This window comes from Myotis davidii, unplaced genomic scaffold, assembly GCF_000327345.1.
Source record: "Myotis davidii unplaced genomic scaffold, ASM32734v1 scaffold732, whole genome shotgun sequence".
Taxonomy (NCBI): domain Eukaryota; kingdom Metazoa; phylum Chordata; class Mammalia; order Chiroptera; family Vespertilionidae; genus Myotis; species Myotis davidii.
In genome coordinates this window covers 2,699,851-2,707,613 of record NW_006284349.1, presented here as the reverse complement: position 1 = coordinate 2,707,613, position 7,763 = coordinate 2,699,851, and positions in this window count along the sequence as shown.

Here is a 7,763-nt window from a genome sequence, read left to right as displayed (position 1 = left end):
GGGGGCGAGGATGCACGTGACTATCACACAGGTGGATTTATCAAAACATCCCAGGACTAACGGAGACTTCCAGGGAAAATGATACCCACCCCATCCTTGACCCCTGGTACCATGGGAGACAGCTCTCCCTTGCCTGGAGCACAGGCAGCACCCCCACCCCTGCCCAAACTTGGAGGCTCTAAAGTTGGGCATTGCTCTGGGGAAGCAGCCAGGTAAGATCAACTTTGATGAGGCCCTTCCTGTCCGAGGCAGGCGTGGGTTAGTGCCTCTGTGGGACTGGAGCAGCGGCTCGCTGGTGACATCCTGTGTCCCCGCAGCAATAAACAGGCGCTTGGGAAGCGAAGCTTGTCCAGATGTGGGCAATGGTTTCTTACCACGGGATCATGGCAGCCTGAAGAGATGTGTTTTAAGAAATTGGTAGATAACTGGGACTTTATCATTCTGTCAAGTTAAAAAGCTTCCTGACCCAACTGTTCATGGATGTCATTCATTTGGGTATCCACCCTCTATGACTTGGTACTTTCTTTAGAGTGGTGTGATGAAACTCTAGACCCGACAGCCTAATCTGGCAAAGAGGCTTTCCGGTCATTTATCCAGTGCAGCGGTTCTCAACCTGTGGGTCGCGACCCCTTTGGCGGTCGAACGACCCTTTCACGGAGGTCGCCTAAGACCATCCTGCATATCAGATATTTACATTACGATTCATAACAGTAGCAACATTACAGTTATGAATTAGCAACGAAAATAATTTTATGGTTGCATCACAACATGAGGAACTGTATTTAAAGGGCCAGAAGGTTGAGAACCACTGATCCAGTGGCTGCCATGGGCCGGTCATTAGATTAGGCACTTTAAAGACATTGAACCATCCCAATATCATAGCCACACGCTGTGGGAAGTGTTTGCAAACCCCTTGTAGAGATGAGGACACGGAGGCTCAGAGAGGCTAAGTAAGTTACTCAATGGCACACAGCAAGAAAGTGGTAGAGCTGCTATTCAAAGCCTGTCTGACCAAAGTCTGCTTTCGACTTTGCTACAATGCACCCTTGAGTGTGTGTGTTTGTGTGGGGGCGTGTGTGTGTGCACGTGTGTGCGTTCTGTGTGTGTATGTCTTTCTAGTTTCATGGACACAGCACACAGAGGTGGGGAGAGCTCTACTACCAAGAGCATACATGGTCTTTGTGTTAAAATGGCCGCAAGTGTTGGCCTTGCAGAGTGATTGTACGTTCTTTCGGCTTTGATTGCGGGAGTCCTGTGTGTGGCACCCTTTCTGTATGGTTAAAAATGCCCTTTGAAAGCACTCTTTTGCACTTTACTCACCTACCTGGCAGAAACTCTGCAGATAGCAGGAATAAACAAGTCACAGCACCAAGGTGCACACTTGACCAAATGGAAGAGGTGATGGTGTGTGCATGGACGCTTCCCCAGGTGCGTTAAATCACAGTAGTATAAAGGGATTGCAATGGCCCTTGACTGAGAGTGGGAACAGCCCCCATGTATGTAACCCTCTCCCTGAGGACAACTGAGGCCAAAACCCTGATGAACAAAATCAAAGACAAGCCCTCCTCTAGGGAGCTGGAACTAAACACATGTGGGCAAAGTGTTTGACAAACTATAATGTGGTCTCCAAAGGAGACGCTGAGAGGGAATAAGAGGTTGGACTCCTCTTCGTGGGGGGTGGCCAGTTATTTTGAAGTTGTTTGAATATTACTTTTCAAAGGTGGGGTCAAATAGCACGTAGAAAACATGTGGATAAGGCAAAGCTGCTACAAAGTCTTCACGCCCATCAGCACAGCCCTGCCCTTCCAACCGCCACCCCAAACTCCACTATAAACCTGGAATGGACTTGTTGACTCTGCACACAGACAGGGCACCTGTTCAGGGTCTTTAGCTGGCAGTGTCTTTTGCTTGACCTGGTAATTAGGGCCTGACTTTTTCTTCCAAAACACATCTGGAGGTTTACTGGTGAGAGCCAAGGGTTAATTTGAAGAGACTGAAGCTCAATACGCAGTCCTAACCCAATTGGGGCTCCAGAAATTTATCACTTTGGGGGTCAGGCCTCAGTGTGTGTGTATAGGCAGGAGTGTCCCTGGCCTACAGTTAAGGTGAGTGGGACTATCTGGTTGTGCTCTACCGGTCCCAGCCTGGGATTGTGGGGACCCCTGTCCCCTTGCCAACATCTCTGTTACCTCATCAGCACATCTGGGGAGTTAAACAAGATCACTGTCAAGGTCCCTTTTAGTTCTGCAGTTCTCTGACCAACAGTCCCTGGTCTACAACCTAAATGTCTTAAGCATGCGTATTAGCTGGATTTGTGAACACTGACTAATGGCTAACGTGAGAGCTTAATCTCCTGCTCTTTGGGATTCGTGTTCTGGATAATTGATGGAGACCAGATGCATCTGAGAGTCTGCTGTCCAAATTAGGAGTGTGCCCTGTTGTAGGCTCCGTCTACAGCACACCATCACCTGGAGGGCTCATTGCTATGCGGGCATTTTTTGCATGGTGTTAAGACTATTTGAAGAATTTTAAGCTGTTGCTATTTGCAGTCAATTGTAGTCAAGGTTCCTCTTGGTTACTTCAGGAATTCACTTACTATAGACATCTCTTGCTCAAACACACACACGTACACACACATGTGCACACGCACACACAGGAAATGGCGACCATTTCACACTGAACGCCCCCATTGTGCTAGACATTAGCAAACCGCCCCCTTGCCTCTCTCTGAGATGATATCATTTCCTGGCTGAGTCCATGCCATTCATCTATCTGTGGGCTTGGCTTTGGGGAGAAATGAGAGTGTGGCCAGCATGTGGGCAGGGCAGGTTTTTACTCACTGGACGGGGTAAGAATGTAGACCATCCAGTGGGCGCCCTGGTGTCCGAACCAGTGGGAAGGCCTAGGAAAGCAAACGAGTCTGCAGAGACTTTGAAGAAAGAGAGAAGAAAAAGCCAGTCCTGCATTTCACGTCCCTGCGTTCTGCATCCTGCTCACATTTCCAGGGGCGTCACGCCTTCTCACAGTGAGGGTGCAATTGTGTGCAAAGAAGCCACTGCATGAGTAGAGGGAGTTTCTGGGGGTAGAAGAGCGAGTTAGTCACGGCCTTAAAAAAACACGAACGGTAGCTCTCAGAAGCAAAGGGGACTTTACTTCGGCATTGTAGGTTCGGTTAATTCTGCACAAGGAAACTTGGCAGCAGCGGGCCCATGGCGTGGCCGTCCAGAAAGCCCTGCCCCCTGTCCCGGCACCATAAACCAGCTGCCCCGGACCTCACCCACAGGTCCCCCCTCCAGGTGAACTCCAGTCCCCTCCCCCCAGGGCGGGCCCCAAGTCACCTAACATCAACACAGCGGCATGGAGGAGAAATGAGAGCTGTCTGATTTAACTGAGCATCACCATTATCACAGGTGCCTAAGAGATTTGGAATCTGCTTTCTGTTCTCAGTTCTTAAGAGAAAAATCTCAAGTAGTTCCCTGTGCTTTAAAAAAAAAAAATCCTTGCAAGGACTCCCGCTCCATCACAGACCTGTGCTGTAGCCGGTAATTGACAAACCTCTCCTTTGGGGTCAGGGCGCCCAAGCTTGAAGGGAGAAGAGATATGCAAACCAACCCACATGCCAACCTCAGGCCTCTTTCCCGTCCCAGAGTCACAGGCAGGGGATCCGGTGACGACGAAGGCGACAACGATAAACCCATGAGTGGAGGTGTCTCACCTATTTTACTCTCTAGGATTTCATGGTGCTTTAAAAAAAAAAAAAGGCATTTTACAGAAAATAAGGTGGGGTCGGGGGAGGAGGGAATTTCGTAATGTTCTTAGAAAAAGTACAAAAGCACATTTGCTTGTGACATTTCAATACGCCGTGCTGCTACTGTCTTTATTTGATGATGTATTTTTTTTTTTCAATGATGGAGAAAATTGCAACAAAGACCTTCTGGAAGATCCAATCCAATGTCTCTCCTGTTTTCCTTTCTTTTGTGGGGGCCGAGTGCGGGTGATAGCGGATGGGTTGGAATCTGCACTCGGGACCACGTCCCTCCCCGTCCTGGGGACAGGCTTCTAGCCTGGCTGGGCACTCACACGTGTTCATCGGGCAGAGCCTACGAAAATTCACAGTCTTGCAGGCACAGGAGCCCGCCACAGCCCAGTAAGAGCACCTTAACACAACCCCGTATTGTAGTTACTTGCACCTCCTCCATAGTTTTATTTGATCCTGATTGGATGTCCCCGGAGGTTGCACAGCACAGTGTCACACTAGGCGAAACGCTAATTTTGGACATTGTGACAAGCCTGCCCATGTAAAATGAACGCCCCCCACCCCCACCCAGGTGCCCACATTTCCAAGCTGTATTTGGTTTTGCCCTCTGCCATGCGTCCACCGGCCCTGGGCTTGGAGTAACGCGTCATACAGAGAAAATGCCCACCATTTTTGAGCACCTACTACGTATGAGGGTCTGCGCTACACAGTTTACAGAGTAATCTGTAAAGTTAAGTCTCCCAAGTGAGGCAAGTTGCGCTTCTTCACTTTGTGGATGAAGACTGTGGGGCTTAGGGGGAATCAGAAGCGTCCAACCCCAGCGAATCAGCTCGAAAGCTGAGTCCCTGTCACCAGGTGGGCAGCTGTGTGGGGCGTGTGCTTTGCCCACTCTTCCAGTCAAGGTGACAGGTGCAGTGCTTTCCGACTTGTCCTCCCTGTCTCTCCCTTCCTGTCTGTCAGAGAGGCGAGCCCTGAGGTCAGAGTAAATGCCTGGCTGTGGGACTGAGCCAGGTCAAGTGGCCTGACATGGGTCAAAGCCAAGAGCCTCACCCGGGCCGACCCAGCATGACCACTGGGTCAGGGGCTGGACAGGGACAGATCTGGCTCATTTTGTTTGTTTGTTTGCTTGTTTTTATGGACCTGGCACAGTACATGGCACATGGCAGGAGCTCAGAGTGATCTTTCTAAAATGCAAACTGGTCATGAATTTCCTTAGCCTTCGAGATAAAACCCAGCAGCGCTGGTCTATCAGGCCTGTGTGCGTTTCTGCTTCGTTGCACACCAGCTCTGCCACCATCGTTGCTGAATTACCAGCAAGGTGTGCAGATGGCCCATGCCTTCGTCTTCCACCTCCAGGTCTTCCACCTCCAGGACTTCCCTTTTGAAAGGCCCCCTCGGCCTTGCTGCCAGCATCCTGAGAGGAGAAGGAAGGAGAGGCCGCCGTCTTCCTGCATCACATCCTTTCTCTCATTGAGACTGAACTGTGTGAAATATGAGTTGGTGTGTAAGAGCAAGATCCTTGTGGAAAAGAAGACTAGGAGAAGATGAAGAGTCCCCCCAGTCTCCCCAGCCAGTTGAACCCGTGGTTGTGGAAGAAAGAAAAGAGCAGACAGTAAGAGGGAAGTGTCAAGAAACATGTATGATGGGGCTGATGATGACAGTGACAGTGTTGGAGTGAGACAGAAAAGCAACAGTGAACAACGTGATAAGCAGCAGCTTCCTATTGCAGTGAATGAAGATTCTGATAGATTTAACTTCAAAGAAGAAAAAAAGAAGAGACAAAAAGCTGATCTGTTAGATAAAAAGAATACGGTGCAGTTAGGACAAAAAGGAAGGCAGTCTATTAAAGCAGTTGAAATGAACCCCAAAGTCGAAAACACCATTAGAACACAAGTGATGGCATTGAAGGCTGTAAGGAGGAATGAGGTTGTTGAAGAACAGAATAACACTCAGAAGCGACCTTCTCAAGAACAGAATGCCAGTACATTACAAGATGGAATTCTGACCAAACACCTTTGCAAACCAAAGGGGATAGAAAGAGCTCATAAGAAAGTGAAATCTGAGGCAGTTGTGAGACAACGTCAAGGAGATAACGGGCTGATCCCCAAAGAAAACTATCTACGACGGAGGCTTTACTGAAGGTTGAATCACATCATCATATGTGTTCACAATATAAAACACAAGAGTTGCAGGAGGAGTTAGATGAAAGCAGAAGCCAATCTCAGCATGAAAAGGAAGCATCAAAGAAACACATGGATTTATTCATATCTCTGCAACAGAACTTGCATGAAGTAATGAAGCAAAAGCGTTATTTAGAAAAAGAGATAACCAGACTTCAGGAACCCTTAAATATGCCAAAACGGAATTTCAATGAAGAGCTCAGTTGCCCCAGAATTTTCAGACAAGAAGAAACTAAAGGAGTTAATCATCACCAAACCAGTATTGCATGGAATGTTGAAGGGTCTTTTTTAAGAAGAGGAAGAGGAAGAGGAAGAGGAGGAGGAGGAGGAGGAAGAGAAGAAGAAGGAGGAGGAGGAAAAGGAAGAGGAGGAGGAGGAGGAGGAAGAAGAAGAAGAAGAAGAAGAAGAAGAAGAAGAAGAAGAAGAAGAAGAAGAAGAAGAAGAAGAAGAGGAAAGAAAGGCCCCCTCACTGAGGTGCCACCTTCCCCTGTTCCACCGCCACCTGACTCATTCAAATCCTTCGGTTGAGCTCACTCCTCTCCATCCCCTCAGAGATAGTTAACTGCCTCCCCTCAACTATCACACCAACTATCACACGTGCTATGCGGAATTTTAACTGTTGATGTCCTTGTCTGTCGGGTGCAGATTATAAGCTCCTCAGGGCAAGAATTATGCCTTTTCTTTCCATTCCGACTCTGAACACAGCAACTGACACAATACAGACATTCCAGTAAGTGGTGAAATAATTTTAATGCCCTTATTAATAGCGTGTGTGCATCCTTCAAGGCCAATTTCATTTGTTCATGTATTGGAAGTCATTTGGAGCCACGACTGGTGGAGTAAGTAATTTATCCAGCTCCGAAGTGTCATCTTGGTCAAAACCAAGTTTGTCTACAAAGTGATCAGTGTGATTTGCATTTTGGGTATACAAATAACTGCATCATTTGAATCCCAGTGATAGTTGTTGAAATAACTGGCCCCTAATGTTGACAGCTCTGCAGAGTAACTCTCATTTTGATGTATAGATAATGGAAGATTTTTAAACCATTATTATTATCATAGATAGATTGAATGTCCATGAACTTAATGAAATATGAGATTGTGCTTCAAGGGGATGTCAAATGTATGGCAAACGTGTCACCACTCCTTACTCCCAAGCCCAAAGCAGATATCTTTTATCAGTCACAGAATTTCTTCCCCATTAACCCAGGTGCATGCTGAGAATGCATTTTAAGACTATACTTGAGGTGAGTAGTTCTCCACATATGGTCCAGTGACCCGGTGAGTCCCAGAGATTCTTTCATGGGATCCATGAGGTCAGAACAGTTTTGAGAATAACATTAAGGCCATTTTCACTCTCATTCTCTCATGTGTACAGCATTTAGAATTGAGTAGCTTTAGTCGCTCAGAGAACAGAGGCAAGATCATATGACACCTTTTCCTGGAAAGGATTTTCCACGATGATAGTATGTGAACCTGCATTTCTTAGAGAACCCCAAAATACCTAGATCTTTTTCCTGGGAGGAGCACACTGTTTGGCCTCGTAGGAATGGACCTAACTACAGCCATAAAACAGTATTTCTCTGGCCCTGCCCAGCTGCTCTGGGGTGGTCCAGCTCCTCAGATTGCTCTTCAGGTACCCCTGAGAGGTCTCACAGGGGATCTGGTTCCTGGACACCACGCCATAGGGATCAGCTTTCCAGAACCCTCCTGACCACCCAGGAGTGGATTAGATGGCCTCCCAATGATTTTTTGGTAACAACAGTCACTCCATTTTGGTAACTGTTCATCTTGTCCATAATCAGAACTCCTTGAAGGGGCTCTCT